Here is a 19,186-nt window from a genome sequence, read left to right as displayed (position 1 = left end):
CAGCCCATTGACTTGTGTATGTGTAGAATAACCTTCGAGGTACATTCTTTGCATCATACCTGGTTATTAGGAGCCAGTTACATTTTTGGCTGAAGATCAGATTACTCAATTGGTAGATATAAAGGCATGTTTGTTTCACCTCTGCACCGAAGAATGTTTAAAGTAGGGAGGGGGCACGTGGGGGAACCAAAAAACAAAACAATCCACTTTAGGATCTATTTTATAAAGTAAAATAAAAATCCCCCTTTTCTCCTTCCAGATTAATCTCGATGCCAATTAACTTTTGGAAACTTACACATAAACATTTACTTAAACTTAAGGTCACGCTGCACCTTAGAAGAAACTGGGAAATTCCATCTTTGATGGACACCACTGTTAACCATGCGTTTGCTGGATTTCATGGTAAATCTGAGAGGGTTTTCAAAAAGTTCAAAGGTCTTAAAATGCAGTGTAAGAAAACTACAGAAGTATATAGTGTCTGTCTTCTAGATTCATCCCTACTCTTGAGAATTCTGAACAACTTTGCATTTCCATGATTAGCTTCTGTGGTATTTTCGGCCCAAACAATTTAAACAACCTCCTTCACTTCATGGTTGCTTTTCTACCCTGGTTGGAGGTGTCCAGTATGGCCTCAGCGTATCTTGGGCTCCGGTGTTAGAAAATTCTTCCAACCCAGGTCCATAGGATCACAAACACCAAGTCTGGAATACCATTGCTTGTCAGAGCTAATGACATTTTTAGGGGTGTTTAGCTTAACAGAAGGAGGACTTCGGGAACCAAGGGAATGGGGGAGGGATACACAGAGTAATAATGGCTAGAGTTTATTCCCTGCTTATCATGTCCCAGACACTGAACGACATTATTTCAATTTTTGTAAAGATTGGCTTATTTATTTTGAGAGAAAGCAAGAGCATGGGAGGCAGGAACAGAGGAGAGTCTCCAACAGACTCTGCACTAAGTGCCAGGCAGGGTGGGGGGCTTGATCCCATGACCCTGAGATCACAACCTCAGCTGAAACCAAGAGTCATTTGCTCAACTGACTGCATCACCCAGGCATCTTCTGAAAAACAGTTTACATATATCATTTCATTTTAATCTTCACCTGTGACAAAGGTATTATTTATCCTTTAAATATCTTTAGAGCTCAAGTCAATTGACCAACACCACGCATCTGATATACTCTTCTTCTTAGCCTTCTTGAGGGTGAAGATCTTTTGTTGCTCCTCATCGTATCTTCAAGATTCAGAACGAGGCTCCTCAATAAACATTTACTGAATGAACGAATAGGTGAACAAGTGTATTAATCAAAGTAAAAGAGCCAGGATTAAAATATGGGTCTATTCTGACTCTCTTGCCGCCATATTGCATAGGCTCCTCACAGAGGAAAAATGGCGGTCTTTCTGGCATGTTGGCTTCTCAGGGAACCTGTCAGCTCCTCTTGCTGCATGTGGGCTGCAGGGGCCCACAGATGGACAGCAGCCAACATCTGCCAACTCTGGCTTCTGATTTCTGTCTCGGGCTTCTTCCAGGTATTTCCACCTAGGCAGCCTTGTATTTTGCAAACTTGAGCCTTCTATTCCAGGGGAATGATAAATGTGGCATCCCATAGAAACAAGTTGGTGGGAAGAGTTGATAGAAGGAAAGGGAAACCCAGTCTCAAACCTAGACACTCCACGACACATCAAACTTTTGACAGTGTGAACACTGACTTTTCCTCTTTCTGGTATTACTGCTGGTGGTCAGCAAGCCCTTCAACTTGCTGAGAATGAGAATTAGAGGGTGGAAGGAGCAGGGAAATCACACAGTGCGAATTAACATCTAGAGGAGAGGGTCAGAAATAATACCAGTAATAACCATAATCCTCGTGGTTGACAGAGACAATACTGTTTGTGTTGTCAATGGCCGGGCTAGTGGGGAAAGGGAAAGTATCATGGCGTCTCCTTCCCATCTGAGACTTCTCCACCCAACTAGGAAACTTTGCAGTCTTTCTGTTGAGAATTCCATGGAGCAGAATGTGGAGATTTCTGGGAATTGGCGGAGGTTCCTCTCTAAAGCAAAACATGAAGCTGAAGTGGAAGAAAAAGTGTAGCAGAGAAGCAAAAGGGGCCAGGGCTCCTGGGGCTTGGGATTCTAGCTTGGGAAATGCTGTCACCACCACAAAGGGAGAAACCAAGCTCCCGGTGTATGTTGTGTGGAGGAGGCAAGAGGCTGCCCATTGCAATGGAACCCTGTTTGGTGCCAGAGAGCTGTGTGTGAATTTCTATCCTATCAAGTACGAGTTTTGTGATCTTTTTGTTGCTGTTGTTGTTTAAAGTTATTTTTTGTTATCTCTCGAATGAAGGCGGAGCTTGAACCCAATACCCTGTGATCAAAAGTCACATGGTCTTCCGACTGAGCCAGTCAGGCACCTCTGGTTTTGAGTTGTAGCCTGAGTCTCCCAGCATCCTTGAGCAGAGCCTATAACTGCCAGTTGGGTCCAGAAAATCAGCATAAAATGTACTCTCTAACTGCCTTTGTCCTTCTCATCTGGCTGACAGGTGCATTTTACTAACAATATGCCTTCCTGGTAGCCTTCTATTTTCATTATTCTTACTAAATATATGTTCTCTCTGTTGTTTCCATGCTGCTGAAGCAGCATGTATAATGTCAAGAAGCATACGGACAAGTATTTTGGTCACACAATTAAAGAGGCCATTATTTAAAGATTTCACCTTCTTTCTAATTCTGGTTGCTCAGAAGAAGCTGCCTTAGGCACCCTTCTTGCATCACTTCCTTCCCCGATACTTGGTTTATTCCCCTGAATACAGGAGGATAAACAATATTCCCTTAATATACATTAGATTCTAAATAAACAGTGCCTGTAATGATGGTAAGGATCACAGGGGTTCCGTGAGGCTGAAGTCTTTCAAAAGCAGAACATACTAGCAGAACATATTAGTCTTCTTCAGGAATGGTCAGGTGCTCCTGCTATCCATACAGCAGGAGAGCTTTCTTCTTTTTATTGTTTTAAGATTTCATTTATTTACTTAGAGAAAGAGAGAGAGAAGGGGAGCGGGGGAGGAGCCAAGGGAGAGGGAGGGACTCTCCAGTAGATTCTCCACTGAGCGAGGAGCCCACACTGGGGCTTGATCCCACCACCCAGAGATCAAGACCAGAGCCAAGACCAGAGCAGATCAAGACCAAGAGTCAGACGCTTAGCTGACTGAGCGCCCCCAAGGCACTCCAAGAGAGAGCTTTCTTCTTGGACAGCAGAATCGAAACCCAAGTTGCCTTCTGTAGCCACTGTCCTGTGAATAACTATTTAGCACATGGTGTTGAAAAGTTTTAGCACTTTTTTGCACATTTTTATGTCACAAGTTTACACCTGAAACACAATGACTATATACTCTTTAAGAACAGCTCTTCTGACAGGATAGTTTTAGGGAAAGACACACCTGCCAATTCACTCGGCACAACAGTTTCTAGTCAGATAACACCTTTGTGTACCTCGTTTGGGTGGAACCCTGACATTTTGCTTTGCATGAGTGAGCCAGGCAGGAAGGGCGAGTGGACAGTCTCCTCTAGGACCCTTCAGTTCCCTTACTCTTGTAGAGTTTTGCCAAATGTTTCAAGGTCATCTTAGGTTTAGTCTCTCTTTAGCTCTACCTCTGTTTTCCAGTGCTATAATCTTATTTTTAAGTGCATGTTGAGTGTCAGATAACCATGACACACAAGTTAGAAAAACTATGCAAAATTATTTTTTAAAGAAGAATACTCATCCCAGAGGATGACCCCTTTCACACTTACCTTCTTTTACCCCAACTCTCAAAACTTTTCTTCCTCAATGACTAAAATAAATTTTTACTAATTTACATTCCCTATACAGTACTTACTTTCAATTTATCCTCTATTATTTAGACTTGAGTTCAATGATATATCTTTCTATTTGTGGACATCACTTGGATATCTTGTTTGGGTTGAGATAGACCATATCATAATTTACTTCCATTAAAATTCGTGGAAATCTTTTTTCATATAATGGCTTCTCAGAGCAAGAGGGTTCAAGAGCAAGAAGGTTCATAGGATGAGTTGAAGTCATTAGGGGTGAAGGATAGATTGGAGAGGTAAATAAAAAGATTTCTGTTCTGTTCTGTTCTGTTATGTTCTATCAACTCCAAGGGCTGAAGCCTTTGTGAAGGGAGAGCAGAGATAGGCCATAGAGAAGTCTCTCCAAATAAGAAAAACACAATAACCTAGATCAGAACACACTTTCTTGCTATTCCTCCTACCTCATTCATCCGCTAGCCCTTCTTAATCTCTTATACAGTTTCTTCCTGCTTTTCCTGACCTCCACAAGTGAGGGTCCCAGGCAGTAGTGTGCTGGTTAATGTTTAACATTGGCTCCATGGGGAACAACAACAACAACAAAAAACCCTGCGATGCTGAGTTCATCAATGTTCGCAATGCAAATATTTCCACTATGGCGGATTTCCAGCTGTGGGCCCTCTGTTACTGATGGGCATTGGGAAGAGTTGTGCTCTACCAACTCCCACTAGCAATGAACGTCAGTTCTAGCTCACCACTGGCCCTCGGGCTTAGCAATCTGGTCCTTTTCTTTATTTGTAGTGATTTCCTAGGTGATCTCACCAAATTCCATGGCTTTAAATACCTTCCATATGCTGATGGGTCCCAAATTAGATCTGATGCCCAATCTCTCCAATTTGCACATATTCCTATCCAACTGTCAACATGACAGCCTCATGTGATGTCTAATGCATGTGAAATTTAACAAGAACCAAACAGAACTCCTGATTTCACCAGGGCTCACCTCCAAGTCTTCCACTGCCATCAGCAGACGGCATCATTGCACCCCACCTCTCAATTCTAAACCATCGTCCTGGACTCCTTCGTTCTCTCCTCCCCGACACCCAACTAGTAGGTCTTATTAATCATGCTTTTACAATTTGCCCCAAATCACACTGATGTGTATGTACCATCTGTGATCTCTGCTGGGTAATCTAGGCAAGATTTCTCTCTTGGGGTTACATCCCTGCCTCCACTCTGTCCCTCAGTAGTCAATTCTCTACATGAGGTCAGACTGACCTAGTCAGACTGAGCCTTTTAATTTCTTTATTTTTAATTTAAAAAAAAAAATTTTTTTTTCTGAAAGAGAGCTAGGGGGCATTGGAGAGGGGTAGAGGGAGAAGGAGAATCTTAAGCAGACTCCCTGCCTGGCAAGGAACTGGTCACTGGGCTTGAACTCATGACCCTGAGAGCATGACCTGAGCTGAAATCAAGAGTCGGGCGCTTAACCCACTAAGCCGCACAGGTGCCCCCTAGACTGAGCCTTCCAAACAGAAATCAGATCCCATAACTCCCCTGCTTAACACCCCACCCGCACTGCAATGAACCTCCCATTACATTCAGAATAAAATTCAAACTTTGCCACCTCCAGTGAGGCTCTCCTACTTCGTCTGGCCCTTGCTCACTTCTGCACTCTCAACTCCTCCCACTCCACCATCTGCTTGACCTGCTTTGGATGCACCTGCTTGCTAGCCTCAACACGCCCCCTTATTCCAGCTCTGGACATTCACATCTCTGTCCCCTCTGCATAGAAGTCTTTCCTGAGAGCCTTCTCCGTATCTTGCCACAATTCCTTCACCTCATTCAGGTTCTTACTCAAATGCTACCTCTTAAGGGAAGTCCTCCTTGATTATCACATCCCAAGGAGATACATCCACTCTCCTAACCAACCTATACCTCCAGCTTCTTCCCATGCTTAATTTAAAAAAAATTTTTTAAATCTCTACTCCTAACCTGGGGCTCAAACTCATGACCCTGAGATCAAGAGCCACGTGCTTTCCCGACTGAGCCGGCCTGATGTCCCACCACGCTTAATTTTTCTTTAGCACCCTTATCACTATCGCGTTTATATTTTTTTTATCAGTTTGTTTCTATCAAGGCAGGTGTTCTGTTTTGTTGAGTGTTATATTCTCAGCACCTATAAAGGTACCTTCCATATTGGAGATGCTTAATAAAGACTAAATAAATCAATATTATGATAAATGGAACCATGAACTCCCACCCAGCTTACTGTCTGTATCAGGGGTTGCGAGCTTTTTCTGTAAAAAGCCCGATAGTAACCATTTTAGATTTTGTGAGGTCATAATTACTTAACTCTACATTTGCACCATGAAAGCAGCCACAGACAACACTAAGAAATGAACATAAAAACAGGTTCCGGTCCAGCTTCGCCCTTTGGGATACAGCCTATGGACTTTGGTCTAGAGGACGATGACTGGACTATTCTGCTATCTTCATTAACATGAATTTGCTATTCGAGGCCTTTCTATTCCAGGAAATTCTTGCTAAGATGATGAAAGTTGCAAATAACCTCGGAAAAGCCCAATTAAGTGAACATCAGACTGCCCCATCTTTCACGGACTAGCGTCGAAGGGCAATTTTCTCTGCAAAATCCTTTAAAATGGTCACCGTCCCCCCGACTCCCCTGGCTGTGTTTACCCATCCTAAAACATTTCATCACAAACCTGTGTTGAAAAATCTGCCTTCTACCCGACTTCAAAACCTCATCAATATCCCTGCTTGGCTCTCTGGCTCTCAGAGTCGCTGCTAAGACGATCAAGGTGATGACCGTCTCCTTGAGAACGCTGAACAGTAACCTCAGAGCTATTTGCTGGTGTTTCCAAGGAGTCAACCGTAATGAAGGACAATCCCAGAGGAGGTTACCATGTTGTTTCTGTTAGTTGTGCTATCATGACTTCTTGGTCCTAAAATTAGAGGACATGTCCATTCATTCACTCATTCCACAAATATGCATTGAGATCTTATTACACATCTGCCCTCATACCGGCCAGTCTTGATAGGAGTGTCTAAGTTCAAATCAAACAGCTTTGCTCCATGTCCATATGATAGGAGAAGGCAATCTTTTCCCCCTATGGGGAAGGACTTCCATGTTTGCTTTTTTTGAACCTTAAAAAATGATGTCACCTGGGATTTTAACAGGGAAAGAAAAATGTACTCGTTAAAAAGGAGCACTTCTTGGTTTGCCCTAAGCTTTTTCTAGCTCTTCTCCAGTCTCTGAAGTTTGCTGATACAGTCTGCACTAGTCTGTAGCTAGTGGAGCATATGGCCAAGAGTTTTCTGGAGGAAGGCCAGGCACGGCTGAAACATCAACTTTCTGACTACTGGTGGGGGGAAGCAGGGGGGAGAAGCAGGCCTCTGCCATCATCGTCCATAAAAACTCTGGAATTTATTTGCACAAAGAGCTCATTGAGAGCCCAGGGCTCTGCCACAGCCATTCCTTTATTCTCGTGGAGGAAGCCTCAGAAAAACCAGCTTGTGCCATTTCTGCAAATGCAGGGCTCAAAAGTCTGTGCCTGGTGGGGAATCAGCAGGCCCGGCTTCCCACATGGGTGGAGGCCACTGAGCAGGCCTGGGGAAAGAGCCCAAGACTCGAGTCAGGGCTTAACTCTGCCAACTGAGGCAAGCCACCGAGCCACCCAGGGCCTCCCTGTCCTCATCTTGGGCATGCAGATGGGAAAAAAGTAGCAGCTCACCTCCAGGCAGCTTGTGTTAATCCACTGAGAAAACGGAGATGAAATTGTGGTCTAGACTCAATCTCATTGCCGATGCCAGTCATTCTTTCCAGAAGGCGGTGGTTGGGGTCACCATTTTAGGAGTTCTACACAAGATAACCACCCCCCCCAATCTTCTCAGGAGTGCCGGGAGTTCTGTTCATAGAAAAGCCATCTTTATTTGTTCTATTCTGGTTTGGACCCTTTTAAAATGCAATTACCTCCTAGAATGCGTCATACATCAAAGTAATCCACAGTACAACACACGGGGCTTCTCAAATACCTGCCTTTTCTCAAGAGGGATCAGGTGGCTAAGGATGGATAATGACAAGAGATTACTAAAAAGATGGGGAAAATCATTTTTAAAGGGAGGAATGCCCACTGAATAATAGAATTGTAAGAGCCTGGCAGATTATAAGGATCCGTGCCTTTTGAAGTGAAACCTGAAGCAGGTTCCCTTTATATAAAACAAAGTGACAAAGCTCCTCACCCACCATGGTGGCCTCATGCTGATCGTCCTCTGTGGGATCCCAGGGCTCTGAGGACTAGAGTTTGGAAATCTCTCTACTTAGCCTGGACCCCACCGATGGAAGGTTCCGGAAGAGAGGTGGAAGTATAGCCACTCTGACTTTCGTGCTCATGGCTCTGCAGAGGAATGAAATAAGCAACACGGGAGAATTTACCATATGCCAAGCTCTGGGCTAAATTATGTACAAGATCTGATTTAATCTCCAGAACAAGCTTGCGAAGCAGTTAGCATTTTCCTTCCCATTGTACAGATGGGGAAACTGAGGCTTGGGAGGGTTTTTAAAAAGTTTGTAAGAACGTCAGACAGAGGGCTGGTATCCTCAACTCCATCTTCTCTCCTCCATCAGACTGTTTCTCTGAAGAGAACTTCTCTCCCTGACGCTGATCACCACAACGTCATCAGGAATTTCTGTAGATGCTAGGTTTGGATTTCAGTGGAGTTTCGTCTGTGACACCCACACATTATCTTTAGTCTGGCTTCATGTCTTAGAACAGAGAGAAAGAGTTTGAATTAAAATAGAAAGTTCTATTTCATGGGTGTAACAAGCAAGCATGCCGTCTTAGGCATGAGATGAGGCTCAATTTTCCTCCGATGTTGCCAACTCTGGGTCGTGTCTTTTTTTCTTTGCAAATGTAGCAGAAGCTTGCTGAATAGAAGACGAGGGAAAAGTTGACATACTACAACGAACACCCCACCACCTTAACATGTGACATTCAGACGGGAGTGGGTTTCTAAAAGCAAAATAACATGGAGTCCGTCAAATGTGCGTGCACACACACACACACACACCCCAAATTTAGCTCACTGTGGAAACTTTTAAGTGATCTCTAGAAGAAGGGAAGAGAAGGAAAGACACCAAATGAATAAGCACATTGTTCTTTCAGTTTAGACAGCATGAGAGAAAAAGTGAAAAACATCTGATTCCCTCAAGAACAGCTAACCATATTCGTATTAGTCACCGGTAAAGTCATCATTCATTGGGTTGAGACAGCTAACAGGATTATAAAGATAACAGCATTTTAGAGCTCCCAAACTGGTCTCGGGATGAGCCAGCCTCCCTGAGAGAGAGAGAGAGGAGATGGGGAAAGGGAGCCACCCGTGGGCAGGGCACTTGCTGGTTTGCGTGGCTTGCTGGTCTTCTTTCTGTCCACTTGCAAAACCTCCTTGGAGGACAGAGGTGTGAACATTTGGCTTTGGCGTGAGACGTTTTCTTGAATTTGTTTTTTTTTTTTTTTTTTTTTGGTCACTTAGTTTAGTTTTTATCTGGCACTTTTTCAGATACCGGTTTTTCACTTGTTTATTTTCAAATTTGCCGTGTTTTTTAAAAGTAGCTTCTGGGATTCCAGTCTGTGTTAAGAAGGAAGTCCTTATCAGTATGCTGTACAAGCCTTGGGCTCTGTTTTGGTTTGCATTTGAGACTTTTTTAGGCGTTTGTGAGAAGAGAGTCTACTTTTTTATATTTTCTTTTTTGCGACTTGATAGTTATGCTACCAATGTTTATTAAATAACCGATTCTTGGGGTGCCTGGATAGTTCAGTCGTTAAGTGCCTGCCTTCGGCTCAGGTCGTGATCCCAGGGTCCTGGGATCGAGCCCCGCATTGGGCTCCCAACTCAGCAGGAAGCCTGCTTCTCTCTCTCTCCTCCTCCCCCTGCTTGTGTTCCCTCTCTCGCTGTATCTGTCAATTAAATGTTTAAAATAAATAAGTAAATAAATATTTTTAAATAACCCATTCTTACCTCCTTGAGTTGAAATAGCACTTTTGTGGCAGGCACACACACACATACACACACACACAGTTATGTATATGTACACATACACACATATGAAATACTTACTGAGATCTTTCTGAATTCTCTATTCTGTTCTACTAATCTATTTCTCTGCCATATTATATTGATTTTATTGTCATGTCTTTACTGTGTCCCCCCCCCCACTTTTTTTTTTCCCCCATACATTCCTGGTTCTTCTTGGGCATTTGCTCTTCCATAACAAGTTTAAGAATCCTATAAGTGTTTGCGGTGGACTAAGTACTGTCCACTCCTCACCCCACCCAATAAGTTCGTCCACCACCTAATCCCTGGAACCAGCGAATGTTACTGTATTTGGCAAAAGGGACCCTGCAGATGTGATTAAGGTAATGATTTTTTGAGATGGGGAGATGATCCTGAATTATCCCGTGCGTCCAAGGTCACCCCAACGATCCTTATAAGAGAGATACAGGCGCAGGCAGAGTTGGAAGAGAAGGCGGTAAGATGACAGATTGGAGCGGTGTGAAGCACACCGGAGGAGGCACGACAAGCCCGGGAACACAGGTGGCCCCAGGACCGTGAACAAAGCAAGAAAATGGATTCGCTCTTCAAAGCTGCCAGGTAGAACCCGGCCTGCCCACACCTTGATTTCAGCCCTGGGAGGCTGATTGTGCACTGCTGACCTCCAGAACTGTGAAAGAATAATTGTGTTGTTGTAAGCCACTAAGTTTGTGCTAATTTGTTAGAGCAGGGTTAGGAAAGGAAAAGTGTTACAATTGAAATAAATTAAGTCTTTATACGAATTGGTGAAAACTGACATTTCCGTGGTATTAGTTTTGCCACTCAAGAACATAATTTCTCTTTTCATTTGTTCAGACCTGTTTTATTTTCTTTGATAAAATTGTAGGTAATATAAAAATTAAAAATATTAAAAATAAAAAGGATATTCTCATTGAGGATTTGCTTCTTTCTAAATCTATTCTGAAATAGTTCATATTTTGCTGTTGTAAATGAAACTTTTTTGTTTCTCCTATGTATTAATGTTAGGATATGCAAAAGTGCACAGATTTTTAAAAATAGTAATAACCAAATTATCTTATTACCTATACTTGAGTCTCTTGGGTTTTATTGTTGTTGTTCTATGTCTTTTTTTATTTGTATCTTTTTTTTGGGGGGGGGAATACAATCCTATCATTAGCAAGACCAAATATTAGGCCAGTTATTTAATTTAATTATGTTAACGAGTTTTGGATCTCTTCCAAGTCAGTGTCTAGTCATAATGATAGGATAGGGAACATCCCTGTGTGTAGTTTAATTAAAATGGGTTTAGCCTTTTGTAGTTTAGGATCCTGTCTGCCAGTTTGGTAAATAGCCTTTATTATTAAATCATTTCTTTAATTCTTATTTTATTCAGTAGGAAGGACTGCAACTTATTAAATACATTTTAAGCACCTAAAGATATGATCATCTGGTTTTCCTCCTCAAAGGACTGATGTAATAGATTGTGTTGCTAGACTTCCTGGTACAGAAACGCCCTTGACTTCATGGAAGAAGTCATGGTCTGCTTTTTAAAATTCTTTTCCTTTTTGACACGTGACTGGTTCTATTTGCTAATATTTTATTTAGATTTCTTGAATCTACATTTGTGAACTTGTCTGTAATTTTCAGCTTTGGCTTACCTCCATCAGCTTTGATTCAGTTTATTTTGACTTTATAAAATCAATTGGAAGCTCTTCATCCTTTTCTATGGCTTCAAGTAGCCATAAAAGTACTCTCAGTCCTTTAAAGGTTAGATAAAATTCAGCTAGAAATTCATATCTGGTGAATTTTCAAACATTTGTATTTCTCTCCTTTCCCACTGAACTTTCAATGCCTTAATTTTTTTTTTTTTTTTTTAAGATTTTATTTGGGAGAGAAAGAGCAAGAGAGAGTACACCATTTGGGGCAAGAAGCAGAGGGAGAGGGAGAAGCAGACTTTCCCCTGAGCAGGGAGCCCTAAACAGGCCTCCATCCAGGGACCCTGGGATCATGACCTGAGCTGAAGGGAGATGCTTAACCAACTGAGCCACCCAGGTGCCCCTAGATCTTATCTTCAGAATTTAAGACTTTTATTGGGAAGAGCCTAAATGTGTGACTTTTCTCACAGGACCCCATTTCCCTAATGACTAATGATGTTGAATGTCTCTCCATGTGGGCATTGATCACCTCTCTTCTTTGTAGATTGGTTTTTCTAGTTAGGTTATTTGCCTTTTTGATTATTGCATTTTTTGTTGCTTGATTGAATGTATGGCTTCCTAACATTTTCTTATGATGATTATCAAAGGAATACATTCTTTATCTTTTATCGGGAGTTGGAAAAGTACTTTATGACATTGATGTAGTATGGCAATCTGATATTTAGGGCTGACCTAGTTTAAGAAATTAATTCTCAGAGGTCTAAATTACATTTTGAAGGACTTGCTCTAGAAGGCTTTCTTAGCATTGACTGTAAAGAAATCAGGGTAGGAGTAGTCTAGTTAAGGATCTGTTACTCTAATGTAGGTGGAAGGTGAAGGTATTGGGACCATGATGATGATACTGAATAGCATTGTAAGTGATCAGGTAGAATGAAAAGAATTTGCCCCTGGAATGAAAGTAGGAAGGAGAGAAAGAGAGGAGTCAGGAAAACTCTTAAGTTTTTTGTCCTGAGAAGAATGGAATCATTTACTGAGTTTAAGATGACTGCAGGAGAAACTGTTTGAGGATGAAAATTAAGAGTTGTTTTTTTTACACGTCAAATATGAAATTTATTTTAGATATCCCAATGGGGATATTGAGTAAGAAGTTGGCTCTCCTTGCTGGAATTCAGAGGGAAAATATTGGCAGGAGAGAAAAATTGGGGACTCATATCAGATAGATAGCATTTAAAATCATGATCCCACAAGAAAATGTGGTATATACACATATGATGGAATATTATCCAGCTTTGAGAAAAGAAATCCTGCCGTTTGAGACAACATGGTAAATCTAGAGAGCATTACAATAAGTAACAGAGAAAGACAAATATTACATGGTATTTCTTATATGTGGAAGAAAGCAAGGAAGAAAAAAAATTATAACTCTTAAAAACAAAGTACAAAAGTAGTTGCCAGAGGCTGGGGGTGTGGGGAAACAGGAAGAGGTTAATAAAAGGATAGAAACTTCCAGTGATCAGATGAATATGGTCCAAGGATCTAATGTGTGGACAGGGTGACCGTAGTTGATAACACTGTATTATGTAATTGAAATCTGAAGTTTGCTGAGAGAGTAGTACTTAAGCATTCTCACCAAAAAAAGAAAAAAAAAAAGTAAAGTTGGATGACAGATGTGTTAACTCTACAGGGAGAAATCCTTTCATGATGTATACATATAGCAATCTGTGAGGTCCACCTTAAATATCTTACACTGTACAGTTCTCTTTGTCAATTATATCTTAAAACTTGGTTGGGGGAAGGTCTTGATACCATATGAGATTACCAAAGGAACGAGTGTTGAATAGAGAGAGATCTGAGGTTGGAGAAGGAGGGTCCAAGAGCAAAAGTGTCTGAGAGGACACGGGTGATACAGGAGAACAGGCAAGAGCCAGTGACGACCTAACACCAGATTATCAGGGCACTGCGTGGCTCAATCGGTTAGACATCCAACTCTTGATTTCGGCTCAGGTCTTGATCTCAGGGTCCTGTTCAAAAATTACATTATTTCACCCTAGAGAGTGCTCTGTATCCTAGACTCAAATATAAGTGCTCTTACTATTTCTATATTCAAGATACTGTCTTTCCCTAGAGCAGTGCTGTCTCCCTGGATAGGAGTTCTGTGTGTTCACATTTATGCTCCTCTCTCTGCGTGTTGGTCCCCTCAGAGGACTTGTACTTTTTTTTTTTTTAATTGGCTCTTGGGGTGGAGATCTAGCAGTTTCCGTACTTTACCGGGAGGCACTTGCAGAAAACTTCCCTCTGTTCACCTGCTGTATCAAGGCAGGCAGGTGCCAGACCCGTTCTTTCCCTTTGATCTTCTTAAATTTGCTCAGACTCGACAGTGGGGACATCCCAGCCCATCCACTGCATGGCTCTCCAACATCTTAGGTCTCAGGAAGAACTGGCACGGTCATGTAGTCAAGGTTAACTATCTGGCCAAGCTCTTGTTGGGATCCTCTTTTCTCTGACCCTCACCTAGTGCTCTGGCCCTGTTATCCACCCATGCGGGTAGAGGACCTCTATGTAGGTCTCTTCCTTCTCCCGACCAACCCCTATGAGTGCCAGGGCCTTGTGTGCACCCAATATCCTATAGGCTCCAGCAGCCATATTATTCAGAAAGATCAGGAAGCGGAGAGCTAGCCAATATTGCAAATGGGAGATCTTTCATTCCTTCTGAGAGGTACTTGGCTGGTCTCCTCACTTCATGCGTTTGGTAGACATTTGTTGATTATTCACCATGTACTCAACACTGTACCAGTTTCTCAAAGTATGTGCAGCAGAATGTGAGCTGGGCGGCCTACTCACAGGTATGTCCTGGAAAAGCTGCCTTTGTGGTTAGTTGGCTCAAAGAAGACTTAAAGAAGGGACCACGGGACCTGTCATACCATTTACAATACCCATGGAAACACTACCCCAGGATGCCACCTTTCAGAGAGATCTGTGTTTTCTGATGGTGAAAACTTTGCTTGAGATCTAGTTAACAGAACACATCACGAAACCATTGTTTCATGGAACTAACTTGGGGAACTATTACATTCTGGGGGTGAAACTCTACGAATGAGCATTTATGAAATCCATTTTCCAGTCCAGGGTCTTTGTTATGCATTTAATGTACATCAGCTCATAGTTTCTTCACGGCAGTCCTGAGAAGTGGATAGGTCCAGGAAACGGAAACTCCAAATAATGGCAGATTTGGGATTTGACCTTGCTCTGGGACCCTACCACTCACCTCTTCCCCAAGCTATTAAATATCGCACAAAGGATGTTAGAAATCATTTTAAGTATGGCTTATGGTTGTGTGTGAACCATTTCAGGAATCTACTCCAGTAAGAGCAAACCATTTCTAGATTGCTACAGGATCACAGCCTTTTTTTTTTTTTTTTTTTAACTGTTTCTTTTTGTAGAATTTAAAAGAGACATTCAGTGCGCCTGGGTGGCTCAGTGGGTTAAGCCTCTGCCTTCAGCTCAGGTCATGATCTCAGGGTCTTGAGATTGAGCCCTGCATCGGGCTTTCTGCTTAGCAGGGAGCCTGCTTCTCCCTTCCTCTACCTGCCTCTCTGCCTACTTGTGACCTCTCTCTGTCAAATAAATAAATAAAACACTTAAAAGAGATATTCAAAAGGTATTGGAGGGGTACCTGCTTGACTCAGTCAGTAGAGCAAGTGACACTTGATCTTGGGGTTGTGAGTTCGAGCCCCACATTGGGGTAGAGTTTACTTAATTAAAAAAAGGAGTGGGGGGAATGCCTGGCTGGCTGAGTTGGTAGAATATGTGATTCTTGATCTTGGGGTTGAAAGTTCAAGCCCCACGTTGGGTGTAGAGGTTTTTTTAAAAAAGGTTAACTTTTAAGTAAACAACAACAGTAAACAATCCAAAAGATGTTGGAGTTCTTCTTTCCGAATCAAGCCTAAACAATATGTATCCTAGTAGTGCTAGCTGCTATAACAAATATAGACAAAAATGGTAAACAAGGACTCAAACACTATAAAAGTTCATTTCTCAGTCCATGATGGGGTTTCTGGTGGTCAGGGGGAGTTTCTGCTCCATACAGGCTTGTAGGACTTAGTCAAATGAGAGCTCTGCCATTTTCAATGTATTGTTTCTACAGGGGCACCTGGGTGGCGCAGTCGGTCAAGCGTTTGCTTTCGGCTCAGGTCATCATCTCAGGTTCTGGGATCGAGCCCTGCCTCGGGCTCCCTGTTCCCTGGGGAGCCTGCTTCTCCATCTGCCTCTGCTTCCATCTCCGTGAATAAATAAAATACAATAAATTTTTTTTTAAATTTATTTTTAAATGGTGACACAGGGTACTGCCACTTTGGTAAGCCTAAAAGGGGAAGAACATGGAGGACTGTCCACGGGCAGGGCGGAGATTGCCTCTCCCGTAAGCCCTACTGCTAGAATTCAGTTCGGGGGGGCACAGCTCACTGCAAAGGTATCCAGGAAATGTCACCCGGCTGTGTGCTCAGGAAGAAAAGGAATCCAACTTTGCTGAACACCTAGCAGACTCTTACACCAACCGCTGAAAGAGACACATACCAAAGCTTTCCATGAGCTTCTTTTTAGGAACCACTTATAAAAATTGCCTGAATGACAATGATTTGAAAACATGGGAAAGTGCTGGGGCGGCTGGGTGGTTCAGTCGGTTGAACAACAGACTCTTGATTTTGTCTCAGGTAATGAACTCAGGTTGGCGGGATCAAGCTGCAGGTCAGGCCCCATGTGTAGTGCACAGTCTTTTTGTCCCCTTCCTTCTGCTCCTCTCCCCACTCTCTAATAAATAAATATAAAATATGAAAAAAAATGGGAAAGTGCTGTCAAATCAATATCAGGTATTTGCTGAATACATAAACCGTGCAATGTACCGTGCTAAGTGTTTTATATCCATAATCCCATTTAGTCCTCTCCTAATCCCCAAGACAAGGGAGCGTGTGGACTCTCTTTGGTACAGCAGGAAACTCAAAAGTCACAGGGTGGCAGAAGCCGGATGTAGAACTTGGTCAGTCAAGTTCAAAGCCTGTGCGTGAACCTCTTTGCTACACTCAGAAAACATGGTGTGCTAGAATCGCAGCCACTTAAAAAGGAGGCACAAAAAAGACCCAGAAGTAGCACACAAAATGCACAATAGGCATTGTGTCTGTGTGGTGCAATTTTTGTTTTCCTCTCTTTTCCAAAACTGTGCCTAAAGAAGCTTTATCTTCATTCAAACTTTTTGACTAAGAGGACTTTTTTCTTTAAATGAAAGGAGACCAATTTTTCCCAATTACAAAGTGGTAGGTACAAAAACAAATAAGAAAAACCACTCTCAATAGTAATAAGAAGGAGGTCCTTTCCTTTTCCTGGAACTTGCTTTTGTCCAACCTCTCTGGGACGCATCTGTGGTTATGGACCAAGAAAACCTTTCTTGTTGTCTTCTTTGAAACAGGTGTGGCTTTGCCTTGTTCTCTGAGTAGCTTACTGCAAAGAGCATTTTATTTACTCAGAAAGGGACCATTGTGGGAATCCTACTACTTAATATTTTTCCCATCCCCACTGCAATGCATCTCTCTTGATGTAATATCTTTTTCCTTTCTCTTCTGTTACTGTTCTTCTTAACACTGACAACTAATATTGTCTAAAGCAAATTTTATTCTGAGCAATCTCAGACTTACAGAAACTGCAAGAATGGTACAAAGCATTTTTGTCCCTTGAGCAATTTGATAGTAAGTTGACTAGATGACATGGTCCATGGTCCCTGCCCTGCCTAGGACCGTGAGTATTTTCAGAACAAGGATATACTTTTACAAAAGCACAATACACCCATTTAGATCTTCAGGTCATTTTTACACCACAACCAATTATCTACTCCCCAGACCCTATCTGGGTTTTACCAACTGCCCAGTGTGTCCATCCCAGCAAAGGTCCACCAGAACCCCTGGTTGCATTTTGTTGGCAAACACTTTAGTCTCCCCGACCAGCAACAATTAGCCTTCTCTGTATTTGGCTTTGACTTTGATGTCTTTGCAGATTATAGTCCTGTTATTTACAGGCATCGTTCCGTTTGGGTTTGTCTGATACAAGGTTTACCTTAAGTCTCCTTGGCAGGAATTTCTCGAGGGATGCTTTCTCAGGCATCCTGTCGGGAGCACACAACTACCGTCTTCCCTGTGACTGACGATGCTCACTTTGATCACTTGATGGTCATGTCCGTCACCTTTTCCAACAGGAAGTTACTCTTGGCCCTGCTGTAGTGAATACCTATTTCGTGGGGGGAGATTCTATGGAACTATCCCCTTCTTGTTACACTTGCAATTTATCCGTATCTTGACATTGCTAAGGGCTCATGGTCTCATATTTTACTCAAGAAGTTATAATCCATCATCATGGCAATTTATTTTGACATTGAAGTTTGCTTCTTTGTCCTTTTGATAGGTCTATCACTTCCTTGCCTACGGGCCCCAAGTCCAATCTGTAAGTTTCCTGCTTCAGCCCTGCAATCAGCCGTTTCCCCCAGGGTAGAGAACAGGATTGAGAATATGAAACATAGATTGTGTTGATCGCTATTAGAGGCCCTTTTAGCAGACAGAATTGTGGGATATATGGGAGTATACAGCTACACACAAAGTTATATAGGTATATACATATGTGTATACATGTGTGTACACACATTTTCATCTGTACTTAGTTTTGGGTCTATCTCTCTAGGTCTCTATGTTGAAAACTCTAAGCCTACCCTCCAACACCCAGTTCCCATCCAACACCACCCAGTTTTCGCTTTTTTCCACATTTCATTTGTGACTCCTGGTTTCAACAGTAAGAAATTTGACTCCCAATATCCTTGAATCTCGTTTGCTCTGTCCCGCAGTATAAAACCAGTGTCTGGTCACAGCCACTGCTCCCCGTGGCTCTGAGTATGTCCTCCTCCTCACCCTACCCTTGCTCTGACTTTGCAACATCCCCATGGAAAGCTGTTCTCACCCCCTTTAGACTCTGCTCCCAATCCCCTCATCCCACTAGGGTATGGATTCCCTACACGGGACCCATGTGGAGCTAGCTGCCCTCCGTGTCTCCCCAGACAAGGGACCCCCCGCTGTGGCAATACCATCCTCACCCAGCTGGGACCCCGAGTATGCATGGCAGGTGCAGGGCACCCTCCTCAGCCGGACTCCCCACAGCCGAGCAGAATTTGCCACCCTAGAATATACCTCTGTGGCATTAGGATTATTTTATTTATTTATTTTTTTTTAAAGGATTTTATTTGGCAAAGAGCAGGACAGAAAGCAAGAGAAAGCCCAAGCAGGGGAGCAGCAGAGGGAGAGGGAGAAGCATGCTTCCCATCAATCAGGGAGCCCGATGCAGGGCTCGATCCCAAGGCCCTGGGAACATGAGCTGAGCCTATGCAGAGGCTTAGCTGACTGAGCCACCCAGGTGCCCCTCAGGCTGGTTATTGCTAAGAAAGAACAGACACAGGAGAAGCTCTGAAAACTGAGTAGATAAGAGACATTTGTGTTTATAAGGGAAATCTCCATTTGTAAGTGTGGTCTTTCTCCGTGGACCCAGAAGAGGGGGAGACTAGATCTCTCGCTCATCAGTGAAGATACTTAAATCTGCACAAAGACCTCACCCTTGTCTGCTGCCCCTCCGCA

This window comes from Mustela nigripes, chromosome 9 (genome assembly GCF_022355385.1).
Source record: "Mustela nigripes isolate SB6536 chromosome 9, MUSNIG.SB6536, whole genome shotgun sequence".
Taxonomy (NCBI): domain Eukaryota; kingdom Metazoa; phylum Chordata; class Mammalia; order Carnivora; family Mustelidae; genus Mustela; species Mustela nigripes.
This window is presented reverse-complemented; position numbering follows the sequence as displayed.